The sequence below is a fragment of the Patella vulgata genome, chromosome 3 (genome assembly GCF_932274485.2).
Source record: "Patella vulgata chromosome 3, xgPatVulg1.2, whole genome shotgun sequence".
Classification (NCBI taxonomy): domain Eukaryota; kingdom Metazoa; phylum Mollusca; class Gastropoda; family Patellidae; genus Patella; species Patella vulgata.
Window position 1 is genome coordinate 37,706,071 of NC_065881.2, and position 14,705 is coordinate 37,720,775.

Below are 14,705 nucleotides of genomic sequence, written 5' to 3' on the forward strand. Positions count from 1 at the left end.
GCAATTGTTTCTCAGGACCCAAACCCCGGTAATTTCTCAACCACCAGTAATCTACTGCCGATCACAAGCCTTTAAAGTAGAGATTCTTCAGAGGAGAGGGTGGACTAGCTAAAAAGTAGTTGTGCTATGTTCGGCTCTCTCTCTTCGAACAAACGGAACAAAACTGTATAAAACTATCAATTTTTATTATGCATTAAAACATATATACAAGTAAGTTTTGATGGACTGGAAAAACTCTTTTATATTATTTTTAAAGAGGCAAACTTTCCAAGTTCAAGCCATTTGTGCAATAGCTTTAAAGCTATACTGTTCATTAACTGCAAGCAATATTAAAGGCAGCATCTGTTCATTAGACGCAAGCGTCTAAAGCCTGTGGCTGGTCTTTACACGTAAGCATCTAAAGGCTGGGCGATCAAAGAGCTGCGTGTGAGGTAGTTGTATTTTACGTCCGCTTCCACCGAGGTGATATCGCAGACAATAAAAAACACTTCGCTACGACCCTAGAGGCGGATATTCTAATGAAAAAAACTGTAACACGGTCGACAAGATGCCAATTGGCCTGAGAATTCATTCCCATGTCATGCAAAATCATAAACTATACGCGCCTTAAGTAAACAAAATATACATTGCCAACAATATAAATTTAACATTATTTAAGAGATGGACACAATGTGATTTATGATAAAGTTGACATACAGGGGTATAATTTAGTTACGTTAAATAAGTCATAGGATATGCATATAAATTATAATTACATGCTATATATTCACATTCAGCTATTTAAGTAAAGGGAGATAATAATACTCAACACTATTAGACAAAATATAGCTGTTACTAGTCTTTACTATTTAGGAAATGAAATGAAATGAACGGTAATTGTTTATAGTTTTAGTGATTTTATTCTAAACTTAAAAACGTAAACTTAAATTCCGGGTTCGTATCGCGTATCCGAAACAACATTGTGTGTGTATTTCTCATACGTGGTACGGCACACGGATACGGCAGCACGTATCGAACAGCTTTCATACGGAAAAGGTCCGTATAACATCGTTGTCTTTTTACCGCATTTCTTGCTACTGTTAGACGCTGAAATATTGTGCCATAGCGTTTTTATGAATCGATGTGTATCCTAGAACACTAAGGTGTATATTTGATGTGATTTTAACCATGACAAACACTGGAATTTAATTATTACTAGAAGAATGCCCGGCTTCGCTCGGGGGTCATAACCACTGATCTCTAGTCATAACTTTTCCGACGTGGTTTCCCCTTGTCAGTGATGCAGGACGGAGGGCCTGACAAGGACAGCTGCCTAGTCCTTCGGATAAGACGAAAAACCGAGGTCCCGTGTAAACATTGGAATGCACGTAAAAGATCCCTTGGCAGTTGGAATTCGATATAAGAGTAGGCGATAGTGCCGCTGCCCGGGCAAAATTTCCCTCATAGCACACTGTATGGCGTATGCCCGTCTTCATTAGCCCAGTATAGGAGCAGAACAGTAGGACGTTAAACCCCATTTCATTTCATTTCATTTTCTAGTCATAACCCCGAAACCGGAAGTGGTAGACTAACGCCACCTGGCCTATGTTACTCCCCGGTCCGAGCTACCCCTATACCCCAACTTTCAGACTCGGGGCAGACCTAGTGTAGCCGCCAACCCCGAACAGACAGACAAACAGACAGACAAACGACAGTCACAAATATTAGTATAGATTATAGTTAGAACTGCCAGCTCTCTATCTAATCTCCCATAATGTATCTTTAATAAGATTCGATATTAAAATTGTTTAATAGCTCAGCGACTGTCGAGCGACTTCACTCACTCCAATAATTTGTAGGCTGGGCACTTGACTAGTACTGATGGTGATCTTGGTAGATATCTGTCATCATGTAATAGAACTAAGCTCAGCTCAGCTACCAGGCGCGAAAACTCTAAAACTACATTGACGCAACGTATCAAGTGACGATACGGATACGTGATACGGGTGGGAAAATTCTCCTTGCTAAGAGTCTCTATTATGGTTTCCGTTACTTACATCAGTTGTTTCATAGGTTCTCAAGTGTTGTATTTGACAGAAAACGGAACGGCGTGTCAACTCCTGATAGATCAACGGCACATAAATGCGTGAGTTCAGACCACAGGTGTTGGTTTTTTGGTTTTTTTTACATTTAATTTATTCTTTTTGATTCATCTTGAACTTAATTCAATTTCTGCAAGTCTACCTTTTAAACAAGAAAACGGAAAATAACCTGTTTTATAAAAATCATTTATTTTCACAAATTCACAGAAAATTCCCCGACTATATACATATATTACAGAAGCTGTCTGTGAGTTCAGACCACAGGTGTTGGTTTTTTGGGTTTTTTTACATTTAATTTATTCTTATTGATTCATCTTGAACTTAATTCAATTTCTGCAAGTCTACCTTTTAAACAAGAAAACGGAAAATAACCTGTTTTATAAAAATCATTTATTTTCACAAATTCACAGAAAATTCCCCGACTATATACATATATTACAGAAGCTGTCTGGCCTACATTCACGAGCCGCTATATCTATCATACAATTTATGCACAAAATCTACACACTTCACCACACTTGTGCTTACATCAATCTCTTTCCCTGTACTTTCACAAGCATCCACCTTTCAAACAAATCATAACCCACCCAATCCACAATCGCATCCGATTCACTTCCCGGTGGGTTCTCACAATCTCATACACTACACACGTTTATATCATCATCACTCGAATCTTCATTCGCAACACCACCGCCATCAATATTCTCAGCAACATTTTCACTATCACACTCTCCAAATCCTCACTCTCACACTCGCTGTCAATCCCGAACGAAATCACGACTGGTGGTACTTCCTCATTCAATCTTCCGCTCCCAAAACCGATCCTCCACCTTGTCTATGACGTGTTGACATGCAGCTCAGTCTCCAGTTGTCACACTAGCCGTGGCCTCCAGGAAAAGAGGCTTAACGTCTTTGATATTAATATGGGTGTTTCTTCGGGCGACATATGCCTTTTCTTGTGATAAAATTAAAGTATCCACCTTCTTATACACACACAGCATCGTGCACTTGCAAATGCATGTGATGAAAGGATGGTCCATTATTCAAGGAATTATATTTTCTACGATTCGTTTTTTTCTATCTGTTCTACGGCAATATCTGAAACAAATCTTGTGTGCCTTTGGAACGCGAATATAAATACAAATAGATACCGTTAATCAAAACTATTTAAGTCCATAAAATTGTAAGATATCGTACAAATTTACACTTTATCAGAAAGGTTACCATGCCATCTAATGCTGAAAATAAGTGTTCCGTGAGGAATATTTTAGGAGACATGCAATACTATGAATATCTCTAAGGAATATTAAAATACCGGTAACCAAATAAACCTAAACACACACAAACTTTCTCACACCAACACCCCCCGCATTGCCGCAAAACAAACGGGCGTATACCCCTACCTGATATACGAGTGACCCAACTTACGCAAGCGCAGTGATAATGTTTATGTTCTGAGAAATTGATTAAGTGTCGAAAAATGTGAAATTTACAAGAGAATAAAGGATTTCATCAAATTTATAGGCGTTAAGGTTCGACGAAGAAAGTAATGGGGTGACAATTCAAGGTAGGTCGTGAAGTTTTAACCATTTTAATTAAAAAATGAAGAAATAGTAAGCAATTTTCGAGTCGTAGTGTCGCCTGGAACAGACAGTAACCCACTCACTTCTTGTGTACAACTAAGTACTTTTATTGCTTTTAAATTATTTTTTCCTGAAGAAATTGAAGGCCAAATTTTTAAAAGACGTTCCCGAAGAACAGAAATTTAAGTTGGTGTAGCCTAAAATAGAATTTGACCACTTTGTGCCCTCTATGTAGATATGAGATATGATAATAGTTTTAATGTGAAACAGCGAACTAGAGTTCAAGGGCCAAATTAAAATAGGCATTATCACTCTCAACAAGAAAATAAGTAATCAATTTTGAACAATATCACTCCCCCTAAAGACATTCAAGCACTGATTCAAGCAATTTTAATTTTAAAACAGTTGATCCGTTTGAATTTTGCATACAGTCTAATTCGAACATGTAACTCTATAGTCAACTCGGACAAATCAACAAAAAACATTATTTTTTTAAGCATCCAGCCATGCACCCACCTTCTCTTCCCAAAGCCTTAACCTCTGCAACGAAATAACGGTCTTAATATACTTTTGTTTGTATACGTTATGTAAAGAGTTAGTATTTAAAAATCCGCGCCTGCATTCTACATTATTTATGAACATTTTATCTCTATATCCCCGTAGTGTCCCTTTATGTGTAATTCAATTCTACGTCGACGTAGGCCGTTTTTCTTTCTTCTATGTTTAGGAAATACATAATATGTAGCTATAAATAGACCAGTATATTGTATGCCATGGTAAGCACTAAAAATAAATTACACATGCCAGCACTTGAAAAGCTGACTACATAAAAATAAATACCTCGTGCGTTGTTTATTACCTGTGAACTATATATATCTTATATATATGTAAGAAACAAACATCATAGCAAACAAAAATAAAAAAAAGTGGAAATTTGGTAATGATATACAAATTTGAGATCATAATTGTGTTTAATTTTAGAAGTTACAAATATATTCTTTACAATATTTTATAAAGACACACAGATTTTCTATTCTATTACTACACATAGAATATTAATTATGAATTTCGATATACACGTTTTTTATAAACGATCGAAAGAAGTATACCTTTATTCAAATTTAATTTTTTTCCAGTTGTCAGATATATATGTGTGTAGTTTTACTCTATGAAGAACACCTGATGTCACTCCGCATCCGTTAGGTAATCTCTAAATATAACAGTCATTATAAAAGAAAACAGTGGCCTATGTCGATAAGAAGTAAATCAGGTCTGTTGGACTGCGGTCAGTGCCTTTGTGTTGATAACTGTCACGTGGCAGGGAAACATGGACTAGTTATTGTTATTGTATTATACACTTTTTACAGTCAGACTCTTTTTTCTGTTATTGAACCAACGGGGATTTTATTGCTATCGATTTTATTTTTACAATACATGTTTCTTAGCATGTGATATTTTATCCCTTGACATAGTTTCGTTTTTATCTGTAATAATCGGTAATTGTATTTCATAGAATTGTGACCTGTATATTCCAGTTCAATTACTAAATGCCATTGAAACAATTCAGTATTTTCTTATTGAAGCTTTCCATTTGGATGGACAGGAATGGTCAAAGAATTTTGTCTGTGAGATACAGTTCTGACAGGAACTAGTCATTCAGATGGTACGATAAACAAGTTCCCCTGTAAACGGCATGCACGTACCGGTAACTAAAAGAACATTTTATAGTTTCAAATTTCTTTATACATGTACTTGTACACTGCATGTCGGATATCGGTTTCATTATTCGCTGGTGTGGTTACCCCATGTCAGTGGTACAACACAGCTGGCCTGATCAGGACAGCTGTCTAGTCATTTGGATGGGACAAAAAACAAGGCCACATGTTCACATTGGCGTGCACGTAAATGACGCCGTGGCAGTTAAAATTGGATATATAACTTGTAAGAGTAGGTCATAGCGCAGCTGTCCGGGCAAAATTTCACTCATAGCATGTGCCCATCTTCATCAGCCGAGTCGGAAAAAAAACAGTAGGACATTAAACCCCATTTTATTTAATTTCCGTCTTCACTAACTCGAATAATCCCATTTGGAATTTAATTCCAAACAACCTTCAATTGTTGTTTTCTACACTAGTGGTATTAGTTGCAGAAAGTATGACAATAAACCCCATTTCATTTCTTTAGTATAAATTGTCATGTAATTTTGTCCATGCTATCAGTCTATCTATCCATTTCATATAGTTTACTTTTGTGCCTTTTTAGACATGGACTGGAAACGATGAGCAAACGAAGGGAGGAGGGTGAGTTTAGCTTACATATAAAACACAAAATCATTAGTTTAGAGAGAACTTATATAGTCCTTTGCCTGTTGTTCAATATATTTTAGTTTATAGAATAAAATATTGTTTAAATAAAAAATAAAAATTAGTAAGGAAAAGTGAGGTAATGTTAACTTCTATGTTAATTTTGCAGATTTCATTTGTAAGCAAATTTACTGCCACACAGATTCTTTCCATAGAAAAGGCTATGCTTATTATTACTGCACCAAGTTATTGGTAAAGGTTAGATTATCTGTACAAATTTACCAGTGCACAAAGACTCTCCTTTTATATTATAGCGCGTTCAGACGTTGACATTGAACTGGGTTGAATATCGTCTGAACACAAAGGTGGGACCAAATAAACCAGTTTAACAACCCAACCTGTAACTGTCTTAAAATCTCTGGCTCCAGCTTGCTTTGGGCATGCACAGTCCCGTAAGCTATAGCCTATTCCTGGCAAAATGAGTTTCAAGTAATTTCTTTATACTTTCTAATTATGTGCCTCCATTTCAACTTACAGATACATTACGTAAGATTTAGATAAAGAGCTAGCCATTCTTGCTATAACATTTCGAAAATAGATAATGTAAAATGAATAATATTGAAAATTTCATTCAAATTGCTTTATTGCGAGCGAAGATATTAGCCTTTGAAGGTTTGAAAAGACGTGTGCAATAATTGCAACCACCGTACTGGTTGTTCAAAGCTAAATCAAAATATGGCTGAGCCGTTCTAATCTATCGAATATCAGAGAAATCGGATGCCATCGAGAGTTGATTAGGTAAACATACATGATGCAAGAGCTAAATCTGCCTATTGCAGGTCTTTCTTTAGGCCTGAAATGTTATCTAAATTATTAATAAGATATTAATTAACTGGTCCAGTCCATAATCAACTCTTGATGTCATGGGATGTCTCCGATATTACATAGATTAGAACGGTTCAGCCGTATTTCGATTTAATTTGAAATTGGTGTATCGAGGCTTAGCTTAAGTACGGTGGTTGCAATTAATGCACACGTCTTGTCAAACTTCAAAGGATCATATCTTCGCTCGCAATAGAGTAATTTGCATGAAATTTCAAATTATTCATTTTACATCATCTATTTTCAAACTGTTATAGCAATAATGGCTAGCTTTTTATCTAAATCTTACATAATGTATTTTTAATTAATGTCTAATTAATAATTTAGAAAACATTTCAGGCTTAAAGAAAGACCTGCAATAGGCAGATTTAGCTCATGCATAATGTATGTTTAATGGTTGTTACTGTACAATATACTTCATAAACACCCTACAGGTCGGAATTTCTGTAAGGGTTTGGCTAGTTCGAAGAGTTACCCAACCACCACTTTGTTAACTTTCACTGTGTATTATTTTGTGAATCTTGTATTGTGAACTCTCTAACAAAATTTATTGTCCCTCGCCTTTCGAAGAAAGCAGAGGACTATTAAAATGGGTTTGTTTGTCTATCTGTCCGTCACACTTTTTGGGACACAATAACTCTCTTTCTAACTGAGGTAGAATGTGCAAACTTCGTGTAGGTGTTTATTAGGTCAGAACCTAATAAAGATGAGTTCAAAGATGAGCATTTTCTGCTTAGGGTAAGCCAAGATAAGCAATTTGATTGATTGATGCTTTGGGACACAATAACTTTAGTTCTAATTAAGTGAGAGTGATGAAACATGGTTTATAATTTCAATACATGTACATCAATACCTTGACTAAGTTTTGATAATGAGCATTTTCTGTTCAGGGTAAGCAGAGCGATAAGCAATTTGATTGGCGGAGATTTTGGAACACAATAACTCTCCTTCTAATGAGCTAGAATGTTCAAACTTGGTGTAGGTGTTTATTAGGTCAATGCCTTGATGGAGTTCGAAGATGAGCATTTTCTGATTGTACGAAAAATCAGGTTTTTAGCTTGTGGATTCCAAAAGACTAAAGTTATAATCCAATTGACTTATACAAGATGAAAGTGTTATGGTCATGAGACGAAAAAAACCCATTGATTTTCAGTGACTACCAATAATTACTGGCAGAGATATATCCCACAATGACATTAACAGATATTGTGGACTCTCTACAAGCTAATTACTTTATTACTTAATATGTTGTTTCTTTTGATCAGCTTTTGTGTCATTTTGATGTTTCCACCTACAAAACAACACATATTACCCATACGGACTTCTCCGAAGACAAAGGTGCTGTGGGCGCATTTTTAGTTGCCAGGCAACCTATCTTTTGATAAACTTGAGTCAAGTTTGCAATCAGCAGGAGGCAATTGGGTGGGTGTAGATAAAGTCGCATGGTTTCATTCCCAGGTTTCACTACCCAACCAGTAGCCTAGTGGGTTTTCATCGGGTTCTCCATATCGACTGACTGACATACATATAACTACCGGTAACATCGATCGCACAAAAAGGTTACGGAAAATGCGTTGGGAGGATTACAAAATGAAATGCTGTTTTACGTCCTACTTTTCTGCACCAAATGCAGTTGATACTGAAGACTAGCATACGACATGCAGTGTGCTATGAGGGAAATTTTATTCGGATATCGTCACACGGCCTACTCTTATTCAACTACTCAACCGTCAGCAAAGAGTTCTTTTACTTGATTACCAACGTGTACGACTACACACTGTTCTGCATCACTGACAAGTGGAAACCACGTTTGGAAATCCCGAGGAACTTCCTCGGCCAGCCAGTGCCAGACTGGGCCCACCTGTTCAACTGTCCGTGACAGGTGGGCCTAAACTCATTAAAAAAAAGTGGGCCTAAGCCTATAAAGAAAAAAGAGAAAGAAAAAAGAAAAAAAGAAAGAAAGGAGAGGGGGGTGGGGAAAGAAGGAAGGAGAGGACAGGCCAGACACAGGGCAGGAGAAAGAAAAGATAGGAAAAAAAATGACTGACAAACAACACGAAAAAAAGAAGTGTACTAGAGTTCTCAAATCCATCTAATGATAGTGCTCTTAGGTCATTCTGTTATCTAATTGTATCAGGAAATCAAAAATTTGCCTTCTGCTTTGGTCTGAAATGCTTGGAAAATGGGTTTGCGGTTGTCAATTTTCAAAATTTTCAAAAGACCCCCTCGGACGTTCGAGTGCCTTCGGCGCGTACTTATATGGGCCTTGGCCAGCACCTAGATAGGATACCCTGATTAGTGAACCAGCGTCTAACAATGTGGCTCTTTGGGGGGGGGGGGAATTATGTCTCCTCACCCACAAACGTATATAATGCATAATATGACGGATTTATCATGTTCTTTGGCATGAATGTGTGTGAATTTCACAAAATGATATATCTATACTTAGCGAAACAATTCGAGTATCGGCCGTCGTAACCCTAAATTCCCGTGCACAAATGCATTTAATACGCATTTAGGGTGTGTGCCGATTACAAATTTGCCATGTTAAACGCGTAAGGTGTTTAAGCGTTCCATACCGATCGATCTGTTATTCACAAAATAACTGTCGACACCGTAGGCCTAACCCAAATCCTGGGCGCAAATGTATGTACTGCACATAGGGCGTGGGGCGATTGAATATTTCTTGTCTGCCACAATTATTTTAATTTGTGTGAATATTCCATACCGATCCATCTGTACTTGACATATTACTATTTTAATGTCGGCCACCGTAACCCTGATAATAATAATACATGTAATGATATCGTTATTTGTAAAGTAGGTTAATACAGAAAAAAACAGTTTCTAAGGCGCTGTTGGTTATATTATTCACTGATTATTTACAGATCAGGGTTTTGAAACAAGAATGTTTTGAGTTGAGATTTAAAATGGCCCACAGACGGTAATTGTTTCATTGACTGTGGTAGATCATTCCAAAGAAAAGGACCAGTATAAGAAAAGGCACGTTTTCCAAGTTGTAAGTTAATAGCTGGAGATTTTAGAATATTATGTTTTTTCTGAGAACGAAGATTTCTGCTGGTAGTATAAGGTTCTACAAAACTTTTTATGAGATGGAGCTTGGCCGTTTAACGCTTTGAAGATAAAGAGGAGTAACTTGAACTTAATTCTTTGCTGAATTGGGAACCAATGTAGAGATTGCAATACCGGGGAGATGTGTTGAGTTTCTAGTTTTAGTAAGGAACCTAGCTGCTGAATTTTGAAGATGATGCAGTTTGTTAATCTGATAGTCTGGTAAGCCGTATAGCAAACCATTAAAGTAATCTAGTTAAGTTGAGATGTATGCGTGAATGAGTTTTCCTTTATTTTCATAATTGAGATAGCGTTGGATCTTTCCAATTCGATGTATATGATAGAAGGTGGTGGAGCAAATACTTTGTATGCGATCTTTAAGCGATAGGTTCGAGTCTAATATAGCACCAATATTTCGAGATTTATAGGATCCTGAGATCATTTCTTTATCAAAATTAACTAGCGTTTGATCAATTTTTCCAGAGTTGTTAGTTAGTTCCAACGACTAGCTGTTCTGTTTTATTTGGATTTTATTTCAAGAAATGTTCTGTCATCAACGCAAGAATTTCCGTGGGCCAAAGTTCTATATTTTGTATCGTGGAATGTTGAGAGTCTGCGTCAAATTCAATATAAAGCACATATTTAGCACATAGCCCTCAGCAATCTTAATGATAGACTTTGTGAAGATGATAAAAAGTACAGGTCCGGGTACAGAACCTTGCGGTATCTCACAAAGCATTGTATTATCATCGGATGTTGAATCTCTAATTCTGACAGCTTGGGTGCGATTGGTTAGATATGGCATAACCCAGTTAAAGACAGCACCACGCAAGTGAATTTAACACCATAATGCATCAAGGAAATCCTCGGTAACGGCGGTACTGGGTACGGCGTACTCTTATTTCGGTTCAAAACTGTGAAGGATTCCGCCACGTGTACGTGGGACCTCCTTTCTGTCCCATCTAAACGACTATAGCTTTTCCTTGAGGCACTCCGACCTGTCCCTCTGACAAGGGTAAACTTTGCCCAAAAATCACGACGGATACATTCACACCGGGAGCAAACTCCAGACCCCCCTCCAGTCTAATAATAAGCAGTACGGTAATTGTATTGCATATAATTGTGACCTGTATATTGCAGTTCAATTACTGAATGCTATTGAAACAATTTATTAATTACTGCACTCCATAGTCTTTTACGCTATAGACTAATCTACACCCAGGTTCAGCGCTACGGGTTCGATCCCCCGGTAACATACAGTAGCGAGGGTCGACGGGCGGTAGGCTATATTGTAGGTCAGAGATTTTTGAAAGATTTGTTCTAACTTGGAAGATTGTTCGGGTCGTCATAAGAAGGCAGTCTATACAAATTCTATCTTTTATTCCGATTTATCGGAGATTGAGAAAATAATGTTTTATAAATAAACTAATAGCGGATACTAACTATACAACCCTTGTTAGTTGCTAATAGTAGATAAGAAAGGCTGTCCTTGTTAGTTGTTACTGCAGCGACTAACAACTGCCCCTAGAGGCGCAGAGGGTGCCCTTAACGCTGCTACGAGCATATAAAAACGACTAACAACTATCTACTACTAGCAGGCTTATACAGTGTGAGTGAGTAAACAGAGACGGGACTCACTCCCATACCCTAACGGTGCTAACCCTTATCGTCAGTGTTAAGTAAATTTTAATCCTCTTAGTTTCTAAACTTGGTCTGAACCTATAGTTGTAGGAAACCGCAATTAATGTATCGACTCTAACTATATAAAAGTTGAATAAGAGATCTTGAAAACCACTAAATATTTAAATAATTATAATGTACAATTATAATGTACATTAACTGTGCAGGAAAAAGGCTTTTCGGGGAGATGTGATAAAACATGTATGACTAAACATCTGGACGTAATATCTATACTATAACATTTACACAAATAATTTGCAATTAGAATGCTGTTTAATTATACCTGAGACTAAGTTTATCCTTTAAAGAAAATGTTAAAAACGTTTTTAATGTAGATAACGTGGTAGTGTTGAAATCCGGCGGATATAAAACAAAAACCCTGTATTATTTTTATTTTAAAAATATGTAAAAAGAAAAACGGACCTTCGAGAAAATCTGGAAATTATCTTTCGTTAACTGGGATAACATTCCTGGTTAAAGCAAGATTTCATTTACATAATTCGCTGATAAAACTAGTGTCCAAACAACCCCATCTTCTCACAAAATAGACTGCGAGGGGGGGGGGGGGAGACAACGAACGGTGTCTAGTCGTTCGGGTGTGATGAAAACCGAAGTCCCGTGGACACATTGGCGTACATGTAAAATAACTCTTGACAGTTGGATTCTGAAATGAAAGTAGGCCGTAGTGCCGAAGCCGGGAAAATTTTCGCTCATATCTATAGCACACGTATATGGGGTATTTAGAAAAGTAGTACTTTAAGCCCCATCTCATTTTCTTTTCATAATCTTCTCACAATTAAATCAAAGAACGCTGGTTTTACTGGGTGGGGGATAGAAATGATATCCAATGAACACTTTGCTGCGATCATTTTGAGACTGACTTTAACTTTAATAAAAAAATAATAAGTGTGATATCGGATGTGTCGTAGTATTTATGATAGGACTAGAAAGCAATAACAATGGTGAGTCAACAGCTCGTGGCTATCGTAGGCCTATTATAATACAATAAGGAAGATATTCAGAAGTTTTTCTATAAGTAAATGATCAAGGAATGCAGTCATATTTGGGTTATTATATAATGACAACAACTATATTTGAGTGGAAAGATGGTTTTACCGTAGTCAAATAAAGCAGGTCACGCCATAAAAACAATTATTACGGTGAGTAATACTTCACGTGCTTCGATATGTAGGAGGCTATGACTGTAATTTAGTATTTAATATTCATGTAAAATAACAGCCGCTAACACTTTGAAGCCCGAGGAATGTTCAGAATGAAAGTAATAAATGAAATGAAATGAAATGGGGTTTAACGTCCTACTGTTCTGCTCCGAATTGGGCTAATGAAGACGGGCATACGCCATCCAGTGTCCTGTGCGGGAAATTTTACCCGAACCCCGGCACTACAGGTCTGCTCTTATATCGAATTCCAATTGTCAAGAGATCTGAAAGTAATAAAACCTTCTACTTAGAGCACGTGAATATTACTCACCATTCTTTTAAATACAGGTTTCTAAAGTCATGCCCATTTCGTCTTTTCCGGGGATTAAATTTACACGCCTGTGTTCCCATGGATTACAAGAATACCAGCAAAATTGCGTTTTGTAACCCAAGGCGTGTTGTAGACGTATGATAGGCAGCTCATTATTGGAAGTTACCAAAATGTCCTTTATGAAAGTTAGAAAATCTGGCATAATTTTTATAATACAAAAGAGAGCTTACATGGTTCTCGAATCTGGACCGACATGCCACTGACCGGGTTTCAGTGATTTGCTTTATGTATAACTAGCAGGATACCCGGCTTCGCTCGGGGGTCATAACTCCGAAACCGGAAGTGGTAGACTAACGCCACCTGGCCTATGTTACTCCCCGGTCCGAGCTACACCTATACCCCAAATTTCAGACTCGGGGCAGACCTAGTGTAGCCGCCAACCCCGAACAGACAGGCTTCGCTCGGGGGTCATAACCCCGAAACCGGAAGTGGTAGACTAACGCCACCTGGCCTATGTTACTCCCCGGTCCGAGCTACACCTATACCCCAAATTTCAGACTCGGGGCAGACCTAGTGTAGCCGCCAACCCCGAACAGACAGGCTTCGCTCGGGGGTCATAACCCCGAAACCGGAAGTGGTAGACTAACGCCACCTGGCCTATGTTACTTCCCGGTCCGAGCTACCCCTATACCCCAAATTTCAGACTCGGGGCAGACCTAGTGTAGCCGCCAACCCCGAACAGACAGACAGACAAACGACAGTCACAAATATATATATAGAAGATAGATAGAAGATACAAGATCCCTTGATTTCCGAGTGGAGATGCGGATGTATTGAAGTATTGAAAGTTCGATCTGATGTTTTATACGAAACAAAAACCGATGCCAGTTTTCTTTGGGTCCAGTTTCAAGCGAAATATTATAACCATAGAGAGAATGGTTTAATTTTGTTTCAATAATTCGCTTGCGCGTATGGGTATCTGGCAGTGGGGGGAACCGGAGAAAACACACCACACTCCTTAGCACGTACAAACCGGGAATTGAAACCATGCCATTTGACACAATGACAGACCTAATGAACTAAAGTGCGTGCGTTAAACTGTTCGGCCACTCAACTCCCTTCATGCGAATCGAAACTAGTAAGATTTATATTTTGTGCACTGAACGTTCTCCGAGAACTGTAACAGCCACTTTACCTTGACACTCACTGCGCCCACATTGAATAATAACATCAGGTGATAAAAATTTGGGACAAGATAATTATTTGTACTGGGGAAACCCTGTTTTTGTTTTTTAAAACTAGAAATATATATGTGTTTATAAAGATTACACATTACGGAACCAGATATATAGATGACGTACGCTTGGCATTTTTATGAGTGGTATTTTTTCTTCAGAAATAAAATTTCCTTATTACAAATATATTATAGTTTCATAATAATATATAATTTTGATTATTTCTTTTTACGTGCTTCATATACACGGTGTATAGTAGATAAAACAGATTTTAATCTTATAAAAAGAATATTTTCATCTTGTGTCTAAATTTGAACAAATTCTTATGACCAATTATTATTCTTATGATTAATTATTTGTTAGAATAAAAATATTTCT